This window comes from Cetorhinus maximus, chromosome 30 (assembly GCF_964194155.1).
Source record: "Cetorhinus maximus chromosome 30, sCetMax3.hap1.1, whole genome shotgun sequence".
Classification (NCBI taxonomy): domain Eukaryota; kingdom Metazoa; phylum Chordata; class Chondrichthyes; order Lamniformes; family Cetorhinidae; genus Cetorhinus; species Cetorhinus maximus.
Window position 1 is genome coordinate 1624835 of NC_135908.1, and position 7504 is coordinate 1632338.

Genomic DNA, 7504 nt, shown 5'->3' on the forward strand with positions numbered 1-7504 from the left:
AGTCCACTTGCCAGCCAATCATCACTCTCGTCTCATACAGTATAAATATGTTGTTTCCCCCTGACATTGGTATTTTCTTGTGAATTGTCCTGATGAGTGCAAGACAAAAAGCTTCAGCAAAAAGTGTTTGTTTTTGTAACCATTCAATAGAAAGAAAATACAATTGATTTTTAACATCCTTATGATTTTTCTCTTGGGTTGATTCTCCCTGTGCACGAAAGTATTTTTTTCCCATTCCTGGAGACTCCTTGGCAATATCACAGAATCACAGTGCAGAAGAGGCCATTTGGCCCATTGAGTCTGCACCGACACGTGAGAAACACCTGACCTACCTACCTAATCCCATTTACCAGCACTTGGCCCATAGCCTTGAATGTTTTGATGTGCCAAGTGCTCAACCAGGTACTTTTTAAAGGATGTGAGGCAACCCGCCTCCACCACCCTCCCAGGCAGCGCATTCCAGACCGTCACCACCCTCTGGGTAAAAAAAGTTTTTCCTCACATCCCCCCTAAACCCCCTACCCCTTGAACTTATTTTTTTTGTTTTGTTTTTTATTAAAAAAAAATTTCTGCAACCATATTCTCATCTCCTGCAGCACTACTTCATTTCTCCACCTCCTGACAGGTCTTGCTCTGTTCCAACAGCCCTTGAAGTTCAATTACTCTCAGGTTACAAGCTTCATCCAACTTTCTAAACTTCAGCTTCCTTCTGAGCTAGCTTTGTCTGTGCTTCTAGCAGCATTTTTGCATATTCTTCCTTTGCTTTCTCTTTAGAAAGCTGGATCTCTGCTAACTGCTGCTGCTTGTCCTTGGTTTGATATTGTAACAGTGCAACTTCCTTCGCCAATGTGGTGTTGCTCTCCTGGAGGCACCCCACCCCCTCGGTTACAGTTTGTAGCTTTCAAACTCTGCTTCAGTATCTCCTAGCTTTCTCAACGTTTTACTCTGCTCCTCACGTAGCTGACTAACAAGTTTGCTGTGATTTTCATTAATCTTCTCCAGTTCAGCATTTTTCTCAGCCAGTTCTCACTGCAGCACAGCAAGATCTCGCGCTTCTAGTTCGTTCTCCCTCTCCAGCTGTTTGGCCAACTCCTCAGCCTCCAACTCTTTCAGCTGCAACTGTTCCAGCTCCTCCACCAACAGAAGCTTCTCCTTGGTCACTTCTTCTCAGAAGGCATCACGCTCCTGGCGTAAAGAGTCAGACAGTTCCTTCTCATGTTTGACAGAGGAAAGTCCATCCCTCTTCTGTTGCAGATCTTCTTCCACTTGAGCTGTGGCTCAGTTCATAGCACCCTCGCCTTTGAATCAGAGGGTTGTGGGTTCATGTCCCACTCCCGGAAACCAAGAACTGTGATTGTACTCAAAAGAGTTGCAATCTGTGACTGTTGATAACTCGAAAGAGTTTCACTGACTTTATAGAGGTGTCAGCTGTGGCTCAGTTCATAGCACCCTCGCCTTTGAATCAGAAGGTTGTGGTTCATGTCCCACTCCTGGAAAAAAAAAGTCAAGAACTGTGAATGTACTGGAAAGAGTTGATTCAGTATTTCCTTCATCGCAGCCAACTCTCTAGTTAAACTTAGCTCCATTCTGTCTCTCCTCTTTCTTTCTCCTGTTCAAGCTGCTGATATTTTTCATTAACTCCTTTTATCTGTTTGCAATGAATCTCCTCGTTCTGCTTCAGACAGTTGTTGAGATTTAGTATTTCCTTCTGAACAAGCTGCTCCTCTGACTGACTGATCTCCCCCTTAGATCTTTTAAGCTGCACCTTTATGTGACTGAGTTCCTCTAAGGAGCAGGAGAGTTGCATTTCAGTTTCAACTTTATCTTTCTCCAACTTAATTTTCTCCTGGTCCATTACAGCCAGTTTTCCCTGAAGCTTAGCAACCTCTTCAGTCAATTTTTTCAGAAGACTCTGTACCTCTTGTTGCTCGACTTTTGAGACTATGCACTTTTCCTCCATGTCCGTGGAGAGCTGTTCCAATTTGCTCTCATAGTCATTCGCTTTGGAACTTAACTGCACATGAAGATCCTGAATTGGTCCATGGGCATTATCCAAATAAACTTGCAGCACTTTATTCTCTTCACGCAACTCCTCTGCTTAGAACATGAAATTTGTCCATTATGATTTCCAGGTTCTCATTATGGGCTCTAGTTTCCTGGTGATCCATTTCCTTTCTTGCAATGCAGTCACTGCAGCTTTGGAAGGTTCCAGATCAGCTTGCAGAAGCTTCACTTGACCTTCCAAGCTAATCTGAAGATAGCTGACCTCCTTGTCCTTCGCACCAGTCTTATTCTTCACTTCAATCAACTCCAGGCATCGGGCGTTAATCATCTTCTTCTTGGTACTATCGTCGGAGAACTTTGTTTTGAGTAATTGGTTGGCTTTGTGGAGATCGGCAGGTTGCCTTTCTAGGGAAAGGACAGTGGACATCAGGGACTTCCTCTCTCACAGCTGCAGTTCCTTCACTTTCAACCTTCTTCACCCCCTCTTCCAGAGCCTGTTCCCCTCCCTGTTGCAGCAGGCAACGGGTCTCTTGGTTTCTTCATGTTCTACTTCTTAAGCTCCAATGCTGAGGTTGCATCCCTTCTGCGCACTGGTTGCGCCAAAGCCGAGATTTTCTTCTGGTGATATCAGACCTTTCTCAATTTCAACCATCACCTGCTTTCCTGGGTCTTTTTTGGTTTTTAAAATCGGTGAGTTTTTTTTTCCAAAGGCCCATGGAACTCTCCAGCTCTTCACTAACATGGTGACCCACTGCAGGGGTGCTGCCCACTCTCTGTCATTGAAGCGGTTAATCGCTGCTCTGGGGGGAGGACATGACTCCGCCTCGATCCGGGTATCTCGCCAACCGCCATCCATTTGAATTTGCGGTCACGTGACACGCAGCACCAATCAAAGGCCTGGAACAGCGCCAACCGCCTCCCGCTCCTTACATAACCGTTGCTGCCCCATCCCCTCCCGGTTTACCCAGTAACCCCTCCCCCCGCCCTTCACTCTCCCCAAACCCTCACTCTCCCTCAGTGACCCCCCTCCCCAAACCCTCACTCTCCCCCAGTGACCCCCCTCCCCAAACCCTCACTCTCCCCCAGTGACCCTCCCCTCCCCAAACCCTCACACTCTCCCCCAGTGACCCCCCCTCCCCAAACCCTCACTCTCCCCCAGTGACCCCCCTCCCCAAACCCTCACTCTCCCCCAGTGACCCCCCTCCCCAAAACCTCACTCTCCCCCAGTGACCCCCCTCCCCAACTCTTCACTCTCCCCCGGTGACCCCCACCCCAACCCTTCACTCTCCCCCAGTGACCTTCCTCCCCAAACCCTCACTCTCCCCTAGTGATCCCCTTCCCAAACCCTCACTCTCCCCCAGTGACCCCCCTCCCCAAACCCTCACTCTCCCCCAGTGACCCCTATTCCCGAAACCTCACTGTCCCCCAGTGACCCTCACCCCAACCCAACCCCTCACTCTCCCCCAGTGACCCCCACCCTAACACTCTCCCCCAGTGACCCCCTCACCAAACCCTCACTCTCCCCCAGTGACCCTCTCCCCAAACCATCACTATCCCCCAGTGACCCTCTCCCCAACCCCTCACTCTCCCCCAATGACCCTCTCACCCTGCCCCCCCCCCCACACCCCCTCACCTGCTGTCCTCTCTTCTGCTGCCCTCATTCCCCATCCCCACCCCTTTCCCTCAGTAACCCCCAACTCCTAGTAACCCCTTACCTCTCATCCCCTGGCCCCAGTAACCCCCTCCCTGCCATTCTCCACACAGTCCGCTGCCCCTTACTGTTTCCCTAGTAACCCCCATTCCCTGGCCCATGATCACACCCTTCCCTCAGTAACCCCTCCCCAACCCCTCACTCTCCCTCAGCGACCCCCTCCCCAAACCCTCACTCTCCCCCAGTGATCCTCTTCCCAACCTCTCACTCTCCCTCAGTGACCCCCCTCCCCAAACCCTCATTCTCCCCCAGTGACCCCCTCCCCAACCTCTCACTCTCCCTCAGTGACCCCCTCCTCAAACCCTCACTCTCCCCCAGTGACCCTCTTCCCAACCCCTCACTCTCCCCCAGTGACCCTCTCACCCTGCACCTCCCCCACACCCCCTCACCTGCTGTCCTCTTTTCCCCATCACCCCTTTTCACCCCCCGTCACCCCTTTCACCCCCGTCACCCCTTTCCCCCACCCCCCCACTCCCCCGTCACCCCTTTCCCCCACCCCCCACTCCCCGTCACCCCTTCCCTTCCTCCCGTCACCCCTTCCCCCCGTCACCCCTTCCCTTCCCCCCGTCACCCCTTCCCTTCCCCCCCATCACCCCTTCCCCCCATCACCCCTTCCCTTCCCCCCGTCACCCCTTCCCTTCCCCCCCATCACCCCTTCCCCCCGTCACCCCTTCCCTTCCCCCCGTCATCCCTTCCCTTCCCCCCTGTCACCCCTTCCCCCCCGTCACCTCTTCCCCCCCATCACCCCTTCCCCCCGTCACCTCTTCCCCCCTCCATCACCCCTTCCCCCCCGTCACCTCTTCCCCCCCCCGTCACCCCTTTCCCCCCCACTGTCACCCTTTTCCCCCCGGTCACCCATTGAGCTCCTCAGCTTGTTCTACCATTCAATGAGATCATGGCTGACCTGCGTTCTAAGTCCATCCAATCACCTTAGCTCCCTCTCCCCAGTACTCTAGGGCAGTAAAAACCTATTGATTTCAGATTCACATGTTTCATGGAGCTGGCTTCTGCTTTTTGTCGGTTAAAGTTCCACCTTCCACCCTGTGCATGAAGGAGTGATTCCTAACTTCTTTCCTGGATAACCTGGTGCCTATGGTAAAATGCGGGCAAGCCTCCCACCATATCCCCTGGTAGTGCAGGAAAGTATTTTTTTCTTGCACAGGGAGAATCAGCCCAACAGAAAAATCATAAGGATGTTAAAAATAAATTGCATTCTCCTTCTATTGAGAAGCCCCGCCATGAGATGACTCATGGAAAATCGACCCCTCACTAGGCTATCAACTCATTATTAAAGTAATAAAGGTCCCAGAGACCAGGACGAAATAAAGAACTCACATTTATATAAATCTACTCATGGCTTGTAGAGGGTCTTGTGGTGCAATGGGTGGTGTCCCTGCCTCTGAGCCAGAAGCTCTGGGTTCAAGTCCCACACCAGGAATTGATGGGCAAGGAAGGTGTGTTCATAATGCAGCCAAACAGACCAAAAACATACCAACAGCAGAAGGGGTGAGGTTTCTGATCAGCCATGTGATGGAGGGAAAGTTGGAGCCTCTACCATATTATCCATAGCTCCAGACTACAACATATAAAAGTGTATGTTGCCACAGCAACCTGGACTCCCCAAGTGAGCTGTGATACAGCACTCATGACTTCCCGATGCCTTACAGTCAATTAGGTACTTTTTGAAATGTTGTCATTGTTATGTTTTTCCACATTACAACAGCAACTTACATTTACACAGCGCCTTTAACATTGTCCCAGATACTTAACAGGAGTGGTTATCACACAATATTTGACACCGAGTCACATCAGGAGATATCAGGAGATATAGATGATCCAAAGCTTGGGCAAAGAGGTGGGTATGGAGCAGCATCTTGGGAGAGGTTTAGAGAGGGTTTTCCAGAGTTTGAAGGCACTGATAACATAAAAAGCATCAAAGAACTTTGCACAATTTTTAGTGGAATTTATTCGTGTTTAATAAGCTAATCAGGACATTTTGCCATTTGGAAAGGATAGACAGATACTGAGCCACACCAGCTGGAAAGCCTCAAGTCATTTGCCGGTCCGTGGAGCGTGCTGATTGCAGCTGGGGTGAGGTGGTAGGGTGGTCTACAATTGGTCTCAGCATCCCTCTTTTGAGGAAGGCATATGAAATCAACCAAAGTCTGGTTGCATTACACTCCTTTGATCCCTGTGAGAGAGTGCACATAATTGGGCAATAGATATGTGACAAGAGCAAGTTTAGCTCTGATGTTCTCCACTGTTGAATAGACTGTCAGCTCTCCCAGAAGTAGAGTGAGTGCTGGATAAGGTAGCAGAAGGCACCCAGCATAGTTCTGGACTGGCCAGTCGGATAAGAGGCTGCCTTTGGATACAAAAAAAGGCAATTTATTTTGGGGACAGATGTGAAGTAGCATTCCCTTGGATAATCAGCGTTCTTTTTGCTGAGATATTAACTGAGACCCTGTCTGCCCTCTGACGTGGATATAAGAGATCCCCTGGCACTATTTGATAAAATAGTGGTGGCCTGGCTGATATTTATCCTTCAACTAATGACACTAAAATCGATGAACTGGTCATTGTCACATTGCTGTTTGTGGGAGTTTGCTGCATGTAAACCAGCTTCTGTGTCTCATATGTTATAGCAACAACTACATTTGAAAAATACTTTTTTGGTTGCAAAGTGCTTTGGGTCAGGAAACATCCTGCGGTCAGGAAAGGTGCTATATAAATGCAAGGTTCTTCTTTCCAGGTCTGAAAAAATGAAGCCTAAAAATTACTCTTGGTCATATTTTTAACAGAGACACAAACCCATTGAAAACCAACAGGCTGAGAAAGTCAGGGAGAAGTAACATTCTAGCAACTCACTAAGGGTCAACTCCGCCTGCTTTGTAAATGAGATGTTAACTGTTTGAAGCACATTAAAATCAGAGGAAGTGATGCTCTGCCTATGTATGACTAATTGGCAAAATGCTTTTCTGTAGGGGTGGGGTTTTTTTTGGTCAAGGTGATTTTGCTCAGCTTCATTGTGTAAAACCTCCCTCCACACCTTTGAGATCATTCAAACTCTGCTGCCTGTGTCCTAACTTGCACCAAGTGCTGTTCACCCAATACCCCTCAGCTTGCTGACGAGCATTGTCTTCCAGCCTGGCAACGCCTCAATATTAAAATTTTCATCCTTGTTTTCAAATTCTTCCGTGGCCTGGCCCCATCCCTATCTCTGTAATCTCCTCCAGCTCTCTACCCCTCTGAAACCTCTCTGCTTCTCCAATTTTGGCCTCTTGCGCATACCTGATTTTAATCGCTCCACCATTGGTGGCCATGCCTTCAGCTGCCTGGGTCTTAGTCTCTGGAATTCCCTCTCTATGACCTGCTCCACCTATTTATCTCTCTCTGTTTTCCTTTAAGATACTCCTTAAAACCTTCCTCTTTGATCAGGCACTCGGCTACCTGTCCTAATACCCCCTTATATGGCTTGGTAAGAACATAAAACCATAAGAAGTAGGAACAGGAGTAGACCATTCGGCCCCTCGAGCCTGCTCTGCCATTCAATAAGATCATGGCTGATCTTCTTGTGTTTCGATTCCCACATTCCCATCTGACCCTGATAACCTTTGATTCCCTTGCCTAACAAGAATCTATCTACCTCTGCCTTAAAAATATTCATTGACCCCGCCTCCACCACCTTCTGAGGCAGAGAATTCCAAAGTCGCACAACCCTCTGAGAGAAAAAAATTCTCCTCATCTCTGTCCTAAAAAAGCGGCCCCTAATTTTAAAACACTGCCCCC

General features: G+C 49.1%; 1 pseudogene; it reads right to left on the reverse strand.

The window, feature by feature from the left end:
• Window positions 1-555: 555 nt before the first annotated feature.
• On the reverse strand, window positions 556-2746 carry LOC144670087 (uncharacterized; annotated as a pseudogene).
• Window positions 2747-7504: the final 4758 nt, after the last annotated feature.